Below are 23,738 nucleotides of genomic sequence, written 5' to 3'. Positions count from 1 at the left end.
TAACTCTAACCCACAGCGTCAAACGCAACCCCAACCATAACCCCAACTTTAACCCCAATGCCAAAACCAACCCAGACCTTAAGCCATAACACTAAACCCAACTCTAACCCATAACCCTAAACCTGACACTGACACTGATGCTGAAAATAATGCTGAGCCAACCTTAACCAAAACACAAAAAAACTGGAACCCTAACACAAAAACCCTAACTCTAAAGCTAAACTATAACCCTATCACTACCACTACCTCTCACCCAAACCCTAACCCTGAAACTAGCCCTATAATTCTAACCCTAACACTAGAAAACTGACCAAAACACTAAACTTAACCCAAAGTCAGATACACTAACGTGAACCCTAGTAATAAATCAGTGTGCGGAGATTGTGCCACTGCACTCCAATCTTGGTGACACAGCAAGACTCTTTCTCAATAAATAAATAAAGGAAGAGATGTGTCTTGTTCTGGAGAAGTACACATCTATTATTATTTCAGTCATATCCCAGTCAAATTCCAGGCAAATATATCAACAATCTCTTCCTAAACCTAGAATAGATGAAATAAGACTGAAGAAGAACAAAGCTAAGGGACTTACACATATGGACATGAATACTTACACTAAAGCTAGCTTAACAAACAAGAGTGTGGCACTGATGATTTAACAGACAAGTAGATAACTGGACAGAATAGACAGCCCACACACAGGCCCAAGTCAACTGATTTTGTCAGAAATGTAAAAAATATTCTTTGGAAACCATAAGTCTGTTCCACAAGTGGCAAGAAAACAGCTGGAAACTATATGGAAACAAATGGACATAGACACGAATTTCATAGCTAAAAAAGTAGTCAGAAATAGCCACACATTAAGATTTTTCAATGCAAAGTTGTAATTGGAAAATATCTTCATGGGCTTGGGTTTGGTAATGAGTTATTAGCAAGTCCGTGTTAAAAAAAAAGGTAATGGGGCTTTATTGAAAGCTGAAATGTCTACTCTGTGAAATACCCTTTTACAGTTGGGTATGGCAGTTCAAGCCTGTAATCTCAGCACTTTTGGAAGTCGAAGCAGCCAGGTCACCTGAGGTCAGGAGTTCCAGATCAGCATGGAAAACATGGTGAAAACCCATCTCTACTAAAAATACAAAAAATTAACTGGAATTTCTGGCAGCTGCTCAGGAGTCTGAGCCAGGAGAATCCCTTGAACTTGGGAGATAGGTGTTGCAGTGAGCCTAGATTGGGTCATTGCACTCCAGCCTTGGCAACAGAATGAAACTCTGCCTCAAAAAAAAAAAAAAAAAAAAAAAAAATCTGGTTAAGAGAACCAAAAAACCAGCCACAGATAGAAAAATGTAGCAAACTTACCTGAAAAGTGACTTGTATGCACAAAGTTCACAGAAACTCTAAAACTGAAAAAAGCAACCTAATTCCAGGGTAAAAACCTGAGTAGATACATCACATAGAGATGGAAAACAGGCAGGCACACCAAACACTGCTTGCTGAAAGCCTGCTGCTTCTGCTGAAGGCTGAGACTCCAACCTGTCCCATGGGTAGCCGCAGTGGCTCCAAAGACCACCCTCACCTATCCCACCTCCGCCCTTCTTGCAGGGTCCAGGGGTCCCCAAGTTACTGGACATGCTCTCCCAGAAAGAGCCGGAGGCTGGATACTTTATTTCTTGGCTTTTCTTAAAGTTCTAGAGGCTGCCAAGTGTCCTTAGTTTGGAAGTTTTATTTTTATCCTAAGCACCTTGAGGCACTGACAAGCATTAGGAGAGTTGGTTTTTAACCCGCGCTTGTTTTCATAAAGAGATAAAAGAATTGGCTCTAATTGCTTTTTAGTAAGTTCTTTTAAAATGTTTGGTACAATGCATTGTTATTTTGCTTTCTTGGAGACACAAAACACAGAAAAAGTATTTAGTAAATACCAAATAGGGAGTCATCATAAATTCATGGATACTATTTGATTTGTTATTTATTCTGACTTCTTTTATTAATTATACTTTAAGTTCTAGGATACATGTGCAGATCAGGCAGATTTGTTACATTGGTGTACATGTGACACGGTGGTTTGCTGCACCCATCAACCCATCATCTAAGTTTTAAGCCCTGCATGCATTAGGTATTTGTCCTAATGATCTCCTTCCACTTGCCCCCTACTCCCTGACAGGCCCCATTGTGTGATATTTCCCTCCCTGTATTCCCATTGTTCAATTCCCACTTATGAGTGAGAACACATAGTGTTTGCTTTTCTGTTCCTGTGTTAGCTTGCTGAGAATGATGGTTTCCAGAATCATTCATGTCCCTGAAAAAGACATGAACTTATTCTTTTTAATGGCTGCATAGTATTCCATGGTGTATATGTGCTACATTTTCTTTATCCAGTCTATCATTGGTGGGCATTTGGGTTTGTTCCATGTCTTTTTCGTCTGCGAGTAGTGCCATAAGAAACATACATGTGCATGTTTCCTTATAGCAGAATGGTTTATAATCCTCTGGGTGTATACGACATAATGTGATTCCTGGGTCAAATGGTATTTCTGGTTGTAGATCCTTGAGGAATCACCACACTGTCTTCCAAAATGATTGAACTAATTTACATTCCCACCAGCAATATAGAGCATTCTTATTTCTTTACAACTTCAATAGCATCTGTTGTTTCCTCACTTTTTAATGGTCACCATCCTGACTGCTGTGAGGTGATATCTCATTGCAGTTTTAATGTGCATTTCTCTAATGACCAGTGACGCTGGCTTTTTTTATGTATGTTTGTTGGCTGATTAAATGCCTTCTTTTGAGAAGTGTCTGTTCATATGCTTTGCCCACTTTTTGATGGGGTTTGTCTGTTTTTTATTTTCTTGTAATTTTTTTTAAGTTTCTTGTAGATTTTGGATATTAGATCTTTGTCAGATGGATAGGTTGAAAAAATGTTCTCACATTCTGTATGTCACCTGCTCACTCTGACAATATTTTCCTTTGCTGTGGAGAAGCTCTTTAATTTAAGTAGGTCCCATTTGTCAATTTTGGATTCTGTTGCCATTGTTTTTGGTGTTTTTGTCATGAGGCCTTTGTCCATACCTATATCCTGAATGGTATTGTTTAGGTTTTCTTCTAGGGCTTTATGGTTTTAGATTTAAGGTTTAAGATTTTTTTAAAATTATACTTTAAGTTTTAGGGTACATGTGCACAATGTGCAGGTTAGTTACATATGTATACATGTGCCATGCTGGTGTGCTGCACCCACTAACTCGTCATTTAGCATTAGGTATATCTCCTAATGCTATCCCTTCCCCCTACCCTACCCCACAACTGTCCCCAGAGTGTGATGTTCCCCTTCCTGTGTCCATGTGTTCTCATTGTTCCATTCCCATCTATGAGTAAGAACATGTGGTGTTTGGTTTTTTGTCCTTGCGATGGTTTACTGAGAATGATGATTTCCAATTTCATCCATGTCACTACAAAGGACATGAACTCATCCTTTTTTATGGCTGCATAGTATTCCATGGTGTATATGTGCCACATTTTCTTAATTCAGTCTATCATTGTTGGACATTTGGGTTGGTTCCAAGTCTTTGCTATTGTGAATAGTGCCACAATAAACATACGTGTGCATGTGTCTTTATAGAAGCATGATTTATAGTCCTTTGGGTATATACCCAGTAATGGGATGGCTGGGTCAAATGGTATTTCTAGTTCTAGATCCCTGAGGAATCGCCACACTGACTTCCACAATGGTTGAACTAGTTTACAGTCCCACCAACAGTGTAAAAGTGTTCCTATTTCTCCAAATCCTCTCCAGCACCTGTTGTTTCCTGACTTTTTAATGATTGCCATTCTAACTGGTTTTGATTTGCCACTCATTGTGGTTTTGATTTGCATTTCTCTGATGGCCAGTGATGGTGAGCATTTTTTCATGTGTCTTTTGGCTGCATAAATGACTTCTTTTGAGAAGTGTCTGTTCATATCCTTTGTCCACTTTTTGATGGGGTTGTTTGTTTTTTTCTTGTAAATTTGTTGGAGTTCATTGGAGATTCTGGATATTAGCCCTCTGTCAGATGAGTAAGTTGTGAAAATTTTCTCCCATTTTGTAGGTTGCCTGTTCACTCTGATGGTAGTTTCTTTTGCTGTGCAGAAGCTCTTTAGTTTAATTAGATCCCCTTTGTCAATTTTGGCTTTTGTTGCTATTGCTTTTGGTGTTTTAGACATGAAGTCTTTGCCCATGCCTATGTCCTGAATGGTAATGCCTAGGTTTTCTTCTAGGGTTTTTATGGTTTTAGGTCTAATGTTTAAGTCTTTAATCCAACTTGAATTAATTTTTATATAAGGTGTAAGGAAGGGATCCAGTTTCAGCTTTCTCCATATGGCTAGCCAGTTTTCCCAGCACCATTTATTAAATAGGGAATCCTTTCCCCATTGCTTGTTTTTCTCAGGTTTGTCAAAGATCAGATAGTTGTAGATATGCGACATTATTTCTGAGGGCTCTGTTCTGTCCCATTGATCTATGTCTCTGTTTTGGTAGCAGTACCATGCTGTTTTGGTTACTGTAGCATTGTAGTATAGTTTGAAGTCAGGTAGCGTGATGCCTCCAGCTTTGTTCTTTTGGCTTAACATTGACTTGGCGATGAGGGCTCTTTTTTGGTTCCATATGAACTTTAAAGTAGTTTTTTCGAATTGTGTGAAGAAAGTCATTGGTAGCTTGATGGGGATGGCATTGCATCTATAAATTACCTTGGGTAGTATGGCCAATTTCACGATATTGATTCTTCCTACCCATGAGCATGGAATGTTCTTCCATTTGTTTGTATCCTCTTTTAATTTCATTGAGCAGTGGTTAGTAGTTCTCCTTGAAGAGGTCCTTCACGTCCCTTTTAAGTTGGATTCCTAATTATTTTATTCTCTTTGAAGCAATTGTGAATGGGAGTTCACTCATGATTTGGCTCTCTGTTTGTCTGTTATTGGTGTACAAGAATGCTTGTGATTTTTGTACATTGATTTTGTATCCTGAGACTTTGCTGAAGTTGCTTATCAGCTTAAGGAGATTTTAGGCTGAGACAATGGGGTTTTCTAGATATACAATCATGTCGTCTGCAAACAGGGACAATTTGACTTCCTCTTTTCCTAATTGAATACAATTTATTTCCTTCTTCTGCCTAATTGCCATGGCCACAACTTCCAACACTATGTTGAATAGGAGTGGTGAGAGAGGGCATCCCTGTCTCATGCCAGTTTTCAAAGGGAATGCTTCCAGTTTTTGCCCATTCAGTATGATATTAGCTGTGGGTTTGTCATAGATAGCTCTTATCATTTTGAGATATGTCCCATCAATACCTAATTTATTGAGAGTTTTTAGCATGAAGTGTTGTTGAATTTTGTCAAAGGGCTTTTCTGCATCTATTGAGATAATCATATGGTTTTTGTCTTTGGTTCTGTGTATATGCTGGATTACATTTATTGATTTGTGTATATTGAACCAGCCTTGCATCCCAGGGATGAAGCCCACTTGATCATGGTGGATAAGCTTTTTGATGTGCTGCTGGATTCAGTTTGCTAATATTTTATTGAGGATTTTCGCATCAATATTCATCAAGGATAATGGTCTAAAATTCTCTTTTCCGATTGTGTCTTTGCCCGGCTTTGGTATCAGGATGATGCTGGCCTCATAAAATGAGTTAGGGAGGATTCCCTCTTTTTCTATTGATTGGAATAGTTTCAGAAGGAATGGTACCATTTCCTCCTTGTACCTCTGGTAGTATTCAGCTGTGAATCCTTCTGGTCCTGGACTCTTTTTGGTTGGTAAGCTATTGATTATTGCCACAATTTCAGATCCTGTTATTGGTCTATTCAGAGATTCAACTTCTTCCTGGTTTAGTCTTGGGAGAGTGTATGTGTCAAGGAATTTACCCATTTCTTCTAGATTTTCTAGTTTATTTGCTTAGAGGTGTTTGTAGTATTCTCTGATGGTAGTTTGTATTTCTGTGGGATTGGTGGTGATTCATCTTGCATTAATTTTTGTATGAGGTATAGGAAAGGGATCCAGTTTCAGCTTTCTGCATATAGCTATCCAGTTTTCCCAGTACCAGGGAATCCTTCCCCCATTGCTTGCTTTTTTTAGGCCTGTCGAAGATCAGATCATTGTAGATGTGTGAATTACTTTAAGCAGTATGGTCATTTTCACGATATTGATTCTTCTTGTCCATGAACATAAATTTTTTTCCATATTTTTGTGTCCTCTGTTATTTCCTTGAGCAGCGGTTTGTAGCTCTCCATAAAGAAGTCCTTCCCATGCTTTGTAAGTTGCGTTTCTAGTAATTTTATTTTATTTGGAGCAATTGTGAATTTGAGTTTGCTCATGATTTGGCTCTCGTGTGTCTATTATTGGTTTATAGAAATGCTTGTGATTTTTGCACATTGATTTTTTAGCCTGACATTGCTGGTGTTCTTTACAAGCTTAAGAAACTTATACAATAGACAAGTTAAGGAGTATTGGAGCTGAGAAAACGGGATATTATAAATATACAGCTGTGTCATCTGCAAACAGGGATAATTTGATTTCTTTTATTTTTATTTGAATACCCTTTATTTCTTTCTCTTGCCTGATTGTCCTGGCCAGAACCTTCAATATTATGTTTAATAGGAGTGGTGAGAAAGGCCATGCTTGTCTGGTGCCTTTGTTTTATGTTTTCAAAGGGAATGTTTCCAGGTTTTGCCCATTCGGTATAATATTGCCTATGGGTTTGTCACAATCAGCTCTCATTAGTTTCTGATACATTCCATCAATACCCAGTTTATTGAGTGTTTTTAGCAAAAAGTGATGTTGAATTTTATCAAAGGCCTTTTCTGCATCTATAGAGATAATTATGTGTTTTTTGTCATCAGTTCTCTTTATGTGCTGGATTATGTTTATTGATTTGCATATGTTGAAACCAGACTAGCCATCTAAGGATGGAGCTGACTTTATTTTGATGGATAAGCTTTTTGATGTGTTGCTGGATTCAGTTTGCCAGTATTTTATAGTGGATATTCACTTCAATGTTCATCAGGGATATGGGTCTGAAATTTCCTTTTTTTGTTGCATCTCTGACAGGCTTTGGTAGTAGGATGATGCTGGCCTCATAAAATGAGTTCAGGAGGAGTCCCTCTTTTTCTACTGTTTGGAATAGTTTCAGAAGGAAATGGCACCAGCTTTTCTTTGTATGTCTGGTCGAAGCCAGCTGTGAATCTCTCTGGTCTGATGATTTTTTGTTTGGTAGGCTATTAATTACTGCCTCAATTTTGGAATGTGTTAGTCTCTTCAGGGATTCTACTTTTTTTCTGATTTAGTCTTCGAAAGGTGTATGTGTCCAGGAATTAATTTATTTCTTCTAGATTTTTTAGTTTATTTGAGGTGTTTACAGTATTCTCTTATGGTAGTTTGTGTGTCTAGAGATCAGTGGTTACATCCCCATGGTCATTTTTTTACTGTGTCTAATTGATTCTTCTCTCTTTTTTCTTTATTAGTCTGGCTAGCAGTCTATCTATTTTGTTAATCTTTACAGCAACAACAAAAATGCTCTTGGATTCATGGATTTTTGGAAGGATTTTCCTGTTTCTATCACCTTCAGTTACGCTCTGAACTCAGTTATTTCTTTTTTGTGTCAGGTTTTGAATTTGTTTGTACTTGCTTCTCTAATTCTTTTCCTTTCTTTCTTTTTTTTTAAGGTGTCTCATCGTGTCACCCACGCTGGAGTAGAGTGGTGCCACCTCAGCTTACTGTGACTTTTATCTTTTGGGTTCAAGAGATTATCCCACTTCACCCTCCCGAGTATCTGGGATTAAAATTGTGTGCCATTTTGACAGGCTACTTTTTTGTATTTTCTGTAGAGATGGAGATTCGTCATGTTGGTTGGCTAGGCTGGTCTTGGAGTCATGAACTCAGGCTACCTGCCTGGCTCAACTTCCCAAGTGCTGAAATAATAGGCATGAGCTACCATGCCCATCCCTCTAGTTCTTTTCATTCTGATTTTAGGGTGTTGATTTAAATCTGTCCCACTTTCTGACGTGGGCATTTAGTGCTATTAATTTCCCTCTTAACACTGCTTTAGCTGTGTCCCGGAGATTCTGGTAGGTTGTGTCTTTGTTCTCATTGGTTTCAAGCAACTTCTTTCTTTCTTTCTTAATGTTGTTATTTACCCAGTGGTCATTCAAGAGCAGGTTTTACAGTTTCCATGTAGTTGTGCAGTTCTGAATGAGTTTCTCAATCCTGAGCTCTAATTTTATTCCACCCTGGTTTGAGAGATGGTTTGTTTTGATTTCTGTTCTTTTGCATTTGATGAGAAGTGTTTTACCTCCAATTATGTTCTCTATTTTAGAATAAGTGCTATATGGTGCTGAGAATAATGTGTATTATGTTGATTTGGGGTGGAGAGTTCTGTAGATATCTATTAGCTCTGCTTGATCAAGAGCTGAGTTCAAGTCCAGAGTATTCGTGTTAATATTCTGTCTCATTTATCTGTGTAATATTGATAGTGGGGTGTTAAAATCTCCCACTATTATTGTGTGGGAGTCTAGGCTGTGTAAGTCTCTAAGAACTTGCTTTATAAATCTGGGTGCTCCTGTACTAGGTTCATATATATTTAGGATCATTATCTGTTTACCATTATGCAACTACTTTCTTTGTCTTTTTTGATCTATGTTGGTTTACAGTTTGTCTTAGGAGAGACTAGAATTACAATCCCTGCTTTTTTTTTTTTTTTTTTTTTTACTTTCCATTTGCTTGGAAAATATTCCTTCATCCTTTTAGTTTGAGCCTATATGTGTCTTCACTCATGAGATGGGTTTCCTGAATATAGCATAACAAAGTGTCTTTACTCTTCATCCAATTTGCCAGTCTGTGTACTTTAATTGGCAAACTTAGTTCATTTACATTGAAGGTTAATATTGTTATGTGTCAATTTGATCCTGGCATAGCAATGCTAGCTGGTCATTTTGCATACTAGTTGATCCACTTTTTTCATAGTGTTGTTGGTCTTTATATTTTGATATTTTTTTCAGTGGTGAGTACAGGTTTTTTCTTTCCATATTTAGTGTTTTCTTCAGGAGCTCTTCTAAGGCAGGCATGGTGGTGACGAAAACCATCTACATTTGATTGTCTGTAACAATTATATTTTTCTTTTACTTATGAAGATTTGTTTGCCTGAATATAAAATGCTAGGTTGAATTTTTTTTTTCTTTAAGGATGATGAATATTGGCCCCTACTCTCTTCTGGCTTGTAAGGTTTCTGCAGGGAGAGCCACTGTTATTCTGATGGGCTTCCTTTTGTAGGTAACCCTGACCTTTCTCTCTGGCTGTCCTTAAAGTTTTTTCTTTTTGTTCAACCTTGGAGAATCTGACAGATATAGGTCTTGATGTTGCTCTTCTCGAGGAGTGTCTTAGTGGTGTTATCTGTATTTCCTGAAATTGAATGTTGGCCTGTCTTGCTGGGTTGCGGAAGTTCTACTGGATAATGCTTTGAAGTGTGTTTTCAAACTTGGTTCCATTTTCCCCATCACTTACAGGTACACCAATCAATTGTAGGTTTGGCCTTTTGACATGGTCCCATATTTCTTGGAGGCTAGTTTGTTCCTTTTTATTCATTTTTCTCTAATCTTGTCTTCACACTTTATTTCATTAAGTTGATCTTCCTTCTCTAATATCCTTTCTTCATCTTCATCGATTCAGCTACTGATACCTGTTTTTGCTTCACAATGTTTCTTGCACTGTTTTTCATCTCCATGAGGTCATACATGTTCTCCTCTAAACTGGTTATTTTTGTTAGCAGTTCCTGTAACGACTTATCAAGGTTCTTAGCTTCCTTGAATTGGGTTAGAACATACTCCTTTAGCTCAGAGAATTTTGTTATTACCGACCTTCTCAACTTTACTTCTGTCAATTCATCAACCTCATTCTCCATCCACTTTTGTGCGCTTGCTGCAGAGTGCTTGGAATCATTTGGGGGAGAAGAGGCATTCTAGTATTTTTGAATTTTTAGCACTTTTGTGCTGGATATTCCTCATTTTTTGCGGATTTATCTACCTGGGATCTTTGATGCTGATGGTCTTTGGATTGGGTTTTTGTGTGTATGTACTTTTTGTTGATGTTGATGTGACTGATTTCTGTTTGTTACTTTTTCTTCTAACAGTCAGGCATCTCTTCTGCAAGTCTGCTAGAGTTTGCGGGCGATATACTTTAGATGCTGTTTGCCTGGGTGTCATCATCTGAAGTTGCAGAACAACAATAATTGGAAGATTTGTTCCCGAATTGTACCTGACTGGTGCCAGCCAGAGCTCTCCTGTAGAAGTATCTGTTGAGCCCTGCTGGGAGGTGTCTCCTAGTCAGGAGGCACATGAGTCAGGGGCACATTTGAAAAGGCAGTCTGTCCCTGAGCAGAGCTTGAGCACGCTTCTGGGAGATACCCTGCTCTCTTCAGAGCAGGCAGGCAAGAATGTTTAAGTCTGCTGAAGTTGCACTCACAGCCATCCCCTTTCTCACAGGTTCTGTCCCAGGGAGATGGGAGTTTTACATATAAGCCCCTGAATGGAGCTGCTGCCTTTCTTTCAGAGATGCCCTTCTTAGTGAGGAGGAATCTAGAGAGCCAATCTGGCCACATCTGCTTTGCTTGCTTCTGTGAGTTCCATGTAGGCCAAACTTCCTGGCAGCTTTCTTAACACTGTGAGGGGAAATCCTTATACTCAAGTCTCAGTAATGGTGATCAATCGCCTCGCCACCAAGCTTGATCATTCCAGGTTGACTTCAGACTTCTAGGTGGATAGTGAGAATTTGAAGCCAGTGGATCTCTGCTTGTCGTGCTGCATGGGAGTGGGACCTGATGAGTGAGACCACTTGGTTACCTGGCTTTAGCCCCCTTTGCAGGGGTGTGAATGGTTCTTTGTCACTGGGGTTCCAGGTGCCACTGCAGTACAAATTTTTTTTTTTTGCAGCTATCTCAGCCTCTGCCCAAACAGGCACCCAATTTTGTGCTTGAAACCTAAGCCTGTGGTTGCATAGGCACACTAGGGAATCTCCTGGTCTGTCAGTTGCAAAACCTGTGAGAAATGTGCAGAATGTGGGCTTGATAGCACAGCCCCTGATGGCTTTCCTTGGCTGGGGAGGAAATCCCCAGCCCCTCACACTTCCTTGGTGAGGCAACACTCACCGTGTATCTGCTGCCATTTGTGGGCTGCACTCAATGTCTAACCAGTCCCAGTGAGATGAACTGGGTACCTTAGGTGGAAATGCAGAAATTACTGGTCTTTTGTTGGTCTCTCTGGGAGCTGCCAACAAGAACTGTTCCTTTTCAACCATCTTGGCAGATGCCCACTGGCTTTTATTCTTATTTAAAGTGTGCACTCTTGAAATTACCAGAAGTTTCACTTGTATTTTTTAAAAGCAAAAAGGAAAAGAACAGGGAGAATTATTTTAATAAATTAGTCTCTGTCTTCAAATGTCAATCAAAATCAGTGCCATGTTGTGAAAGGTGAAGGAAAAACTAATAGACCAAAAACATGTGATTTCACACTTTGGCTCACTTTGAAAAAGCAGATTTGAGAAGGAAAACCTGAGAGTTCTATTCTGTATCAAGTATTTAGCATTGCAAAGTATGTACTGAAATTGAAATCAATGTTTTTTTTCAGTTCCCAAAGAAACTAATTTGTACTGTAGAAATTCATGTTGCTGCTTTGACATCTGTGGGTGTTCAGTTAGGATGGTGGGGAAAATTACTGGATGCAAACCTGACTGAGGGATTGGCATCAGCTCCAGTGATAAACTTGGATGAAGGCAGCCTTTTCCCTTTAGTTAAATATATTAGAGTAGAAACAAAGGAATGTGGGGTGTTTATGCAACTAGCTTGCTTAGTCATGAGGTCCTAAGACTATCCTTTGACTTTCCATGGGTGCTTAGTTGCTTTCTAATCAGAAGTCCACACTGACAATTACCCTTTAGTGGTGTAGACTCAAGCTTTTGTCAATTAGTCGTTACTGAATAAATGCAAGTCTCACTAGCTGGTCAGGGCCACAGTCAAAACTGTTTACAACACTCTGCCTGGAGTCTGTAAGCAGCCCAGATGCTCAGCTGGACTGGCAAAGCAGAGTATCTGTGTTTCAGAGTACTTTATTCCCCCATTATTGAGTCAGGGTCTGTGGGACAGACCCCTGCAGACACCTGTAAAGGAGTCACTTTGTTGAATGAGATCTCTACATAGCGAAGTATCACACTAATTCAGCACATTGTCTTATTAGCTACAGCTTACTAACTCATTGTAGAAATCATGAATTAAAAAACAGGATAAATGCCACAATATGTACTAGCATATATTTTTTTAAAAATTTTTACTAAGTAGGGCTCAGAGTACAATCAATTTTCTGTGGCAAAACACATGCATGCTTCTTTTGGAAGCAATTGTGGAATAATGAGAAAACAATAATAACAAAAAGCGCCAGTCTGAAGATGTCATGTACTGTATGATTGCATTTCTATGACATTATAGAAAAGTCTACAGAGAAGGTAAACAGACCTGTGATGTACAGTGGTTTGTAGGGGGCAGGGCATGAGTTGAAAAGGGGAATAGGTTGTTGGAAAGAGGTACAAATGGGCCAGTTAGAATTAGCCTCCCTCTGGTTGGTGAGATTGTGCTATGTGTTTGGAAGAGCCAGTAGTGTGTAGTACCAGCATGAATAAAAAGGCTCCTACTCTGCCAGGCGTGGTGGATCATGTCTGTAATCCCAGCACTTTGGGAGACTGAGGTGTGTGGATCATGAGGTTAGGAGATAGACACCATCCTGGTTAACATGATGGAGCCCCATCTCTACTAAAAAATACAAAAAGTTAAGCCAGGCATGGTGGTGGGTGACTGTAGTTCCAGTTACTCAGGAGGCTGAGGCAGGAGAATGGCATGAACCCATGAGGTGGAATTTGCAGTGAGCGGAGACTGCGCCACTGCACTCCTGGCTGGGTGACAGAGTGAGACTCTGTCTCAAAAAAAAAAAAAAAAGACTGCAACTCACTCTAGAAGAGAATGCTCTTCTTTCACTACACATTGAACTATTTCAGGACCAATTCTTAGGAAGCCTTTCTTGTATGGGGTAAAGAATCATAAAATAAAATTCACCAATCTAAACATTTGTAGGTGTATAGGTAAGTGGCATTAAGTATGTTTGTGTTATTGTGCAACCACCACCACCATTTCACATTCTCACCAGCAATGCACAAGGGTTCCATTTGCTCCACATACTCTCTAACTCTCCTTTTTTCCAAAAAAAAAAAAAAAAAAAAGGCATTCTAGTGGGTATAAAGTGGTAATCTCATTGTGGTTTAGATATTTGTTTACCTAATGGCTGATGGTGTGGAACATATTTTTATGTGCTTATTGGCATTGAATTTGACAATGGTTTCCTGGGTATGACAGAGAATGCACAGAAAACAAAAGAAAAAATAGATAAATTAAACTTCATTAAAACTAAAATATTTCATGCTTCAAAAGACACTATCAGGTTAGTCAATAGAAAACCAACAGCATAGGACAAAATATTTGCAAGCCATATATAAGAATAAGGTCTACTATCCAGGATATAGAAAGAATTCTTACAACTCAAGAACAAAAAGACAAACAATTCAATTAAAAAAATAAATAGAGAAATTGAAAATACTTTTCTCCAAAGATACACAAAAAAACACATAAAAATTAGCTCAACATCACTCACCTCAGGGAAATGCAAATCAAAGCCACAATAAGATAGCACTTCACACTCATTATAATTATTACTATTTAAAAACCATAAACTAAAAAGTGTTGACATGGAAATGGAGAAACACAAAGGTAAAATCGTTCCTCTGCCTTGGAAAATAGTTTGGTATTTCTGCAAAAAGTTAAACATAGAATTATCATAGAAACCAGCAAATCCACTCCCAGGTACATTCACAAAACAACGTAAAGCAGGTATTAAAAAAAGTGTGCACATATATTGATAGCAGAATTATTCACAATAACTAAAACATGGAAAAAAAACAAATGTCCATCAACAAATAATAGAGAAAGAAAGCAGATTGCTAATTGTCAGGAGTCAGAAAGAGGACAGAAAGAGGACAGATTGGAAGTAGCTCCTTAATAGGTAGGGGATTTCCTTTTGGGATGATGAAAATAATTTGGAATTAAGAAGTGGTAGAACATGCACATTCCTGTGTCACTGAATTATACATTAAAAAACAGTTAACATTATTATGGGAATTATACCTCAATAAAAAAACAATCCTATCTCCAGTATTCCATCAGCGGGCTGAAGTCTCTTTCCATGGTGACCCCTTAGCCCGGGGTTCAAGTCCCTTCACAGTCCAGGACTGCTTGGGGCCTGGGCAGAAACATTCTGGACACATACTTCAGCCACCATGTCCACAAGCTCCTAGATCTGTTACTGGTGGAAAATATCTGATTTACTGGCAGCAAATCCATCTGCGTCTTTAGCAATGTCTGTTCTTGCCTCCTCAGGTGAAAGAATTCAACTGATGGGCATAAAGAAGGAAAAAAAAAAAAACCTGAGGCAAGTTTCACAGCAGGAGTGGACATTTACTAAAAAGCTTTAGAGCAGGAAAGAATGAAAAGTGCACTGGGAAGCGATACAAATGGGTGACTTGAAGAAGAAGTGTGGCCATTTCCCTTCATTCTGGGACTTTATAGGCTGGCCTAACTTGAGCATCTGGTGCCCCTTTTTCCATGATTCTTTCCTAAGCATCGGCTGCCAACAGGCACAGTGCCCTCCTTACCCTTGGGAAGTGAACATAGGCAGTGTGTTTGAGCATGTATATGCATGCCCATCTGAAGCTTCCTTCCTTTCTTTGGTGGAGTGATCCCAGAAAGTCATGCTGTGCCATTGTGTCTCTTAATGTGCATGCCTCAGTTCACTCACCCAGTATCTGAAATTTTATTGGAAGCCCTTGTTCCTCCTCCCTGGAGTGTGAGTTTAATTAACACTTTAATATTACCAGCTGTGTATCAGTAGGAACTTGTCTATCCCTTGCTCCCCTGCCAAATTATCATTTTTAGAGAAGCAATGTGATAACTGTCCAACCATTACCCAATGGCCTGACATTCCTGGCAGGTGGATGGCGAGAACCCTCTTCTGCCCCACCCATGCATGTTTAACTTCCTGTAACAGACCCATTGGCCATTTCCAGCTCCAGGTCACTTTTTCTCTGCTGCCTTTCCAGACTCCCAGTGATCAGTGATGCCTCCTCAGGGTTGTTCTGCATCTTGCTCAGGGTATCTTGCTCAGATCTGTATCTTGCTCAAGAACATTTCCTCAGGGTTCTTCTGTATCTTGCTCAATTGTAATCCAGACCTCAGCACATAATACCCATGGGTTGTTCCATTTCAATAAAGGAAAATTAACATTTTCTGAGCACCACCATGTGCAGGTGTCTTGCTCAGGTGAACTCACAGCAACGCTGCAAGGTATGAGTAGTCCCACATGTAGAGGAAAAGGCCGGGATCAGGTGACTGAGTGACTGACTTTCAATCACACAGCTTCCAAGTAACTTCAAGATTATTGATTTCATTTTTTAAATAATTTGTATGTCTTTATTGGTATTTTCAATTTTGAATCACTGTTCTCCTGGGTTCCCTTAGGTCTCTGAGAATAGTAAAATGAAGTAAATTGAAATATTGGATATTATTGAGCGTATTTGGATAACAAATTCTTAACCTCCACTATTCCTTAGTTTGTGGGTTATTTACTTGTTTAGCAACCCTCCAGAGCTATTTTTGTGGTCTGTGTTATTTGTGTTGTATATCCACTTAACCTGTGTTCTGTCACCCTTTTGATCATCTACTGTTCTCGACATATTTTTAAAAAACAATCCAAGAGAAAAAAGGAAAAGAAAGAAAAGAAAAACTGCCCAGACTTTGTATATGGACTCTTTGAGGAACTCTAGTGTTTAGCCCAAAGTCAGGGAAAAGTGAAAAGCTTTGGGGTCTTCTCCATGCATGCATCCAAAAATGGGCATGCTTACATCCTTCTAAATATACCAGTAGGAGTCTGAGTGTCGTGGTTCATATATGTAATCCCACCAATTTGGAAGGCTTAGGAGAACAAATCACTTGAGCCAGAAGTACGAGACCAGCCTTGACAACATGGTAAGATCTCTTCTGTTTAAAAAAATACAAAAATAAGCTGTTTCTGGTGGCCCATAATCTGAGATGCTGAGGGGGGAGGATAGGTGGAGTCCAGAGAGGTGAGATGCTCAGGAGGCTAACGTGGGAAGATCATTTGAACCCAAAGAAGTTGAGGCTGCAGTGGATCATGATCATGCCACAGGACTCCAACGTGGGCCACAGGGCAAGTTCTGTCCCTATTTAAAACCTAATCCAAAACAAACAACAACAAACTGTGAGAGTTTTTTGAAGCTGATTTTCCACATCAATTTTATTCCCAGACTCTTCCTTGCTGGCATTTTGTTTGTGTACTGCTTGACCTGACTCTTTTTCCTTGCTACAAGTGGCTCTGACCAGTATATTTCCTTTCCATAAATGCCTCCTGGGAGTCACCTTCTGCCCACAAGAAAGCTCTGAGGTGGGCTAAAGAAAAGCCTATGAGCTAATAATCTCCAAGGGAACCTGAGACATTTTAAATCACACAACCACAATTCTTTGAGATAAGCTCTCTATTTTCCCCATATGCATCAAAAAGCTATATCTAGAATTTAATCTTCTTCACAGTTGCCATGAAGCCATGGAGTAGGTGATGATGGGAAGTTAAAATGCCACATACTGTCTTGCCCAAACTCAGAGGTCAGGTCTTTCTTCATTAAACGATCCCCTGAGTTATGTTATTAGATTCCAGAGCTCCAAAAATCAAGTCTGAGGTCTTCTTCTCTTCCTTATATCTCTTCACTTTTAACCCAATGAACTCTAATGACAGCATAAAATAGAAACTTGATTAAATTTACCTTTCTTTTTAATGTTCAGAGAGGTTTTTTTGAGATGGAGTCTCACTCTCTCATACAGGCTAGAGTGCAGTGGTCCAATCTCGGTTCCCAGCAGCCTCTGCCTTCCAGGTTCAAGGGATTCTCTTGTCTCAGCTTCCTGAGTAGCTGGGATTACAGACATGCACCCCTGTGCCTGGCTAATGTTCTAATTTTTAGTAGAGAGGGGGTTTCACCATTTTGGCCAGGCTAGTCTCAAATTCTTGACCTGAAGTCATCCACCTGCCTCAGCCTCCTAAAGTGCTGGGATTACAAGCATGAGCCATCATGTCCAGACTGTTCTGTTAGATTTTATTTCAGGCTGCTTCCATCATTATCATGACAGCTATTCTGTCTTTCATATAATATGAAATAGTTAAGAAATATACGTTTTTGTTAGTAATTTTAATAGATATAAATTTATTATTTTCCAAATTATTAAGAGTTCAGTTAATTCATTTCACCACAGTATGGTAGTTGTTACAAAAAATTAAGTTCCATCTTGGGCCAGTTTAATCTCACAGTCTCTAACTCAACTATTTGAGTGTAAAAATTGACTCAATAATTAGACTATGTAATGTACAGCTCATTTATTATTATTGCATTAGTGGTATTTTATATAATTAAATGTAAAGGTGATATTTTAGGACATTATCATATTCATCTTGCAGAATTATACCCTCCTAAGAAGACAGAGTTACACTGGGTAGTTGTAGGCATTTCGCTACAGAGTTCAAAGCACACTCCTCAGATTTCACTGGGAAATGAAAAGTGAAATGTTATGATGGTTCTGGATAATATGGCCCTAACCAGTAAGGAGATGGCTTGTGTCTTCTGTGATAAAAAGGACAATAAATAATGAATTACTTGAGATTTCCCCACATGTTTGTTTCCTGCATTGTTTGAGTTTTAAATAATAAAAAGTCCAAATAATAACTGTCATAATAAATTTAAGTAATAAAAACATTTCAATAAATTTAAATATAAAATATTTATATGTGTTAGATGAATTAAATGGTCAGTGTACATTTCTCTATTCATGTAGCTTCAACAGGCTCTCAAGTACAGGGAAGAATATGCCAAGTTCCCACCTCTAAATGTCTTATAGCTAGGATGGATAGAAATGGAAGGAGTTAATAAAAAATTAACATAAGCTTATCTGCAACTCAACTGAAATCTTGTTTCATAAATAATCTATAGATGTGGTATTGAAACATTTAACACTGAAATTACAAAGTTGTATTTTTTACTATAATATTAAACACTTACAGAGAAGTTATTACATCTCAGAATTTTAGCTTAAAATGGTGGATATAATAGTAAATAACATTGAAATAGCTCCTCGCTGTACACAATAACAGTTAATAGTGAAGCAGAAAGGAAGAAGAATAGAAAGAAAAAGAAAAGAGATGTGTTTTATTCATCAAAAAGAAGAATAATTCTAGACCCTCAGTGAAAAATCAGTTGAATAGGGTGACACAGAAGCAGGAAATAAATGAAGATGTTGATACTATCATTTAGGGAATGATGAATGATGACCTCAACATTTGTAAGTGGTAGATAATAGAAAAGTTAATGTAGATAAAATATGAAAGAGATGAGGGAAAATAATATATTTGGAATACCTCAGTTTTTATGTTATATAGATGATGTATTTTTAGACAAAATAATGATGGAAGAGAGAGGCATGTAGAAAGTGTAAAGAAGTTCAGAGGAAGTTATCAATTTAGCTATCTTAATCTTGGGGTGCTTGTAAAAAAAGAAAAGCACAACATATAGGAATCCAGAGGTCATAACACTGATTGAATTCCTTAGAACTACAGGTTTAAAACAGAAGAGGCTTTTGTCTCAAAACAACATAAATAAAAAGCCGGGTGTGGTGGTGTGCATCTGTAGTCTCAGCGACTGTGGAGACTAATGCAGGAAGATTTCTTGAGCCCAGGAGTTTGAGGCTGTAGTCAGTCAAGGTCTCACTACTGCTCTCCAGGCTGGGTGAACATTTTCTTAAGGAAAGAAAAGAAAAAAGGAAAGGAAAAGGAAATGAGAAAGGGAAGGAAGAAGAGGTGTTCTGTGTAGTTACATTAGTGGTCTCACGAACAGACATCTGTGAGATAAAATGAAACAAAGGGCACTTAAAATTAAATAGAGAAATCAGAGGAAAGTTGAATCATATAATCCAAAGCAAAATAGTATTTCAGGAATGAGGGTGTGAATCAGTTGTGTAGATACACATGACTGCTTGAGTAATACGCAACAGACAAGTGAAATATGGGATTTAGTGACAAGTATAAGATATGATTCTGAAAAACAGGGTAAATGCCCGAAGAAAGGAGGGTTAAGAGAAATAAAATTAAACCTTGTCATGGCAAACTCTTTCCATGAGTCTTTCTATCATGGAAAATAAACAAATGAGTTGACAGTGCCATATCAAGGACTAAGACAAGCAGCATGTTGATCTAGTAAAGAAAATGATCAAGCCTGGTTTGGTGGCTCACACCTGTACTTCCAGTACTTTGGGAAGCTAAGGTGGCGGGTCACTTGAGGTTTGTTCGAGACCAGCCTTGGCAACAGAGTGAAACCCCATCACAATTAAAAATTCAAAATTTAGCCAAGCATTGGTAGTACATGCCTCTAACATCAGATACTCAGGATGCTGAGTCAGGAGAATCACCTGCATCTGGAAGGCTATGGTTGCAGTGAGCTGAGATTGTGCCAGAGACTCCGTCTCAAAAAAAATTAAACTAAAATAAAATAAAAAGTAAAGAAAATGATCCTGTAGGTAGAGTGAAGAAGTAATGGTACAGAGAGATAACAAATAATAAGTAAATCAGTGTTTTAAGAAGCTCTGAAATCCAAAGCACAGGTGAAGAGAGTCATAGATAGGAGCAGAAAAATAATACACACATCTACAGGAGCTTTGTTTTTGGTGGTGATTTCTCATGAAAAAGAAACACAAAAGAAAGTGTCAATAAGAAAGTTGTCTCCAGTGGTTGGTAGAAAAATAATGGAGAAAACAACAACAACAAAATAATGTAAATTATATAACATTAAGCTTTAGCGTTCTTCATCCCTTCCCATCATGATTGTTTCCCCAAGAAATAACAGAATCCAAATAGTCAAAACAGAAGAAAACATTAGCATATATTGCTCTCTATGTATATTAAGCCAATTTTATTTTAATTGTAATTTGTTCTTTCAAAATTTTTATTTTAAATTAACAAATGTAAATATTTATGGGACACAAACTGATTTTTATAATGTATGTATATATTGCAAAAGAATTAAATTGGGCTAGTTACCATATCTATCATCTCACATAGTTATGATTACTTTCTTGTGGTAGGAATATATAAATTCTACTTTTTAAACAATCTGTTTATCTGAGATAGAATTCAACCTCTGCCTCCCTAGTTCAAGTTTTTCTCTTGCTCAGCCACTCGAGTAGCTAGGATGACATGCGCATGCCACCAAACCTGGCTAATTCTTGTATGTTCAGTAGAGGCAGTGTTTCATCATTTTGGCCAGGATGGTCTCAAACTCCTGGCCTCTAATGATCTTCCCACCATAGGCGTTCAAAGTGCTTGGATTTCAGACATGAGCCAACATGCCTGCCCTTTGTTTTTATTAATCAATTTTGAAGTTGACTTTTATTAACTGTGGTCACCATTCAGTGCAATGGATTTCCAGAATGCCTTCCTTTCTCACTGAAATATTTTACCCTTTGATGAACATCTCCCCTTTCTCTATCCACTCCTATCACCACCATCCACTCCAATCTCTGACTCTTTTCTTCTGTGTTTCTTTAAAGTGTCAGGGCCTTGCTGCATTGCCCAGGCTGGAGTACAGTGGCACAAGTATGGCTCACTGGGTCCTAAAACTTCTGACCCCAAGTGATCCAACCACCTCATCCTCCCAAAATGCTGGAGTTACAGGCATGAGCCACCACATCTGACATATTCACTGTTTGAATGAGTTCAACTTTTTAGAGTTTATATATAATTGTGATCACCCTATACTTGTCTTTCTGTGCCTCTCTTATTACACTGAGCATAATATCTTCTATTTCCATTCACTTGGTCACAAATAAATAACAGGACTTCCTCCTGTTTTTAAGGCTGTATAGTATATCTCATTGTATGTATGTACCACACTTTATCTGTTGATCTGTTGATGAGCACTTGGGTTGTTACTGTATCTTGGCTATTATGAATAACGCTGAGATGAATATAGGACTGCAGATATCTCTTTGATATACTAATTTTATATGCTTTGAGCACATATTTTGAAGTAGAGTAGCTGGATCATGTGGTAATTCTATTTTTAATTTAACTTTATTTTTGAAACCTCAATTCTATGACCCCAAAAGCACAGGCTACAAAAGCACAACAAAAAAACAATTGGATCACATTACATCAAACTAAAATGTTTCTGCACTGCAAAGGGAAAAAGGAAACAAATAACAGATTGAAGAGACAACTGAAACGCTTAGAGAAAATATCTGCAAACCATATATATGATAAACGGTGAATAATAAATACATACAAGGAACTCAAGCCACTTAACAACAACAACAACAAAAATTAAGCCTATGAAATATGTTCAAAGGACCTGAATTTACATTTCTCAAAAGAAGACATACAACTAGCCAACAACTCTAAATTTAATATTGATTAATTGATTGATTTGAGATGGATTCTCACTCTGTGATCCAGGCTGGAGTACAGTGATATGATCTCAGCTCACTGAATCCTCCACCCACTGGTTTCCAGCAATTCTGCCTCAGCCTCCCTAGTAGCTGGGATTACAGGTATGTGCTACTTCTCCCAGCTAATTTCTGAACAACTGTATATTTAAAGATGCTCACCACCACCATCAGGGAAATGTAAATTAAAACCATCAACGAGACCTCCTTTCACACATGTTGGAATGGCCATTACTGTTAAGATGAAAAATGACAAGTGTTTTTGAGAATGCAGAGCACAGAGAATCCTTGTGCACTATTGGTAGGAATGTAAATATTAATTTAATGTAAATATATTAATATTATATTATTAACCTGATGATTTCTTTTTAATAGAACAGGTTTTGTGCTTTAAGATGCATTAATATGAATTGTTTTCTGTTCGCCAGTTTAATGAGAAAGACTTTAGTTACCTTAAATTAATATAAATAGGAGCATGCTCATAAGACTTCTCTTTCAGGTTCTCCTTAAGTACAGAATGAAAACTATAGGAAGTACTGTTTCTGAAAAGAAAATATTCGCTGATAATGTACATGCTAGATTACAAGCACTTGTTAAATTAAAGGCATACGTTCCAAAAATGTACTAGGTGAAAAATGCATTATGAGTTATTATTTTTTTTTTCTGCTCAGATTTTGGACACAGATGGATTTTTGATTTCGTTTTGTTTAAAAAGTTGTACAATTATATTGAAGAAAATAAAAATTACTAATGCATAGTAACAGGAGAAAAATCAATTTTATTAGAAACTACTTTCAAGACTTGCTGTTTATATTTTTATGAGTATCTTTATAAAGTCATATTCAGCCTCTTTACTCTTTGTTCTGTGAAAGTATATATGGATATTGCATACTTTTTATCGAAAATATCCAACCCTTCTCCATGAATGATAGTAATTCCTCAGCTGCTTATTTTTATTCTTTTAATTGAGTTTTCTCTAGATGTTTACACAATATCACAGTGCTTCTGGATGATTTTCTGTATGTCCTGGCAATACTTTCTCTGATCACCTTGGATGCAGACACTGACAGAAGAGGAGCATAAAGTCAATGGCTAATAGGTAGGTTATGATGAGCTATACGGCAATTAATGAGTCGCAAGACTTCAGTAAAATTTTCCCTCCAAAGAACTGAAATACCAATATTATTATCACATTTTCTAAAACCGGAAAGCTGCAGTGTTGGATTCTATGGCCCACCTCTGTCTCTTGTCAATTATTTTCTCATTTGACAGCTGCAGTTTCACTGATGACCAGCAGAGAAGTTGATGGCAGCATATAGTAGCATGATTAAGATATTATTAAGATAATAAGATCCATACTGTACCCACCATGCTGGAATTATTTTCTGTGTTGCTATGAAAATGAACTCCACTTTTCCAAAACTGCAGCCACGGTGCCAAAACTAATACAAAATATATGATTAATAGAAAGGGTAGGGTCCTCACTTTCAGAGATGCAGGGAAAAATTCCAGAGTCACTACACGTGAGATAATCACCAAGGAATGCCATATCATGACAAAGATGAATTTTATTACCCATAGCTTAATGGCAGCAAAGTCATTGCAGGTGTGGATTGCTAGTATGTTGCAGTGAATGGCCCCATACACAACTGATAAGAGAGAACATGTAATCAGCAATGCTATTAATGGTAAACATGAAAATGTTAGAGAATAATTTTTATTAGTAATGGCCACTTTCTCTTTTAAACTTGCCATGTTAACATATACGCCTTCCAACCCACCTCCTTCAGAAAATAATTTACTTAAAAGAAACAAACAAAAAAAAAGTGCTAACTTTCAATTATCAGGGATTTATTAAATTTATGCATACAAAATATATATTACTTCTGGGAAAAACAAATAATAAGAGAATACACATATACTCATATTTATAAACTTAAATACACATTCCCTCAAAGGAAATAACTGGAACAGATGAAATTGGATAGATACATTCATATCTGATGCTATAAGGTGTAACAGCACATACAAAGAATTCTCAATTAAGAAAAAATAAAATTACCTGAATTAGATCTTGAA

General features: G+C 37.8%; 1 pseudogene; it reads right to left on the bottom strand.

Moving 5' to 3' along the window:
* Positions 1-22,856: 22,856 nt before the first annotated feature.
* On the bottom strand, positions 22,857-23,355 carry LOC129025726 (testis-specific XK-related protein, Y-linked 2-like; annotated as a pseudogene).
* Positions 23,356-23,738: the final 383 nt, after the last annotated feature.

This window comes from Pongo pygmaeus, chromosome Y (genome assembly GCF_028885625.2).
Source record: "Pongo pygmaeus isolate AG05252 chromosome Y, NHGRI_mPonPyg2-v2.0_pri, whole genome shotgun sequence".
Classification (NCBI taxonomy): Eukaryota; Metazoa; Chordata; class Mammalia; order Primates; family Hominidae; genus Pongo; species Pongo pygmaeus.
Note: the sequence above shows the minus strand (reverse complement) of the source record. Positions and strands in the feature narration are given on the sequence as shown.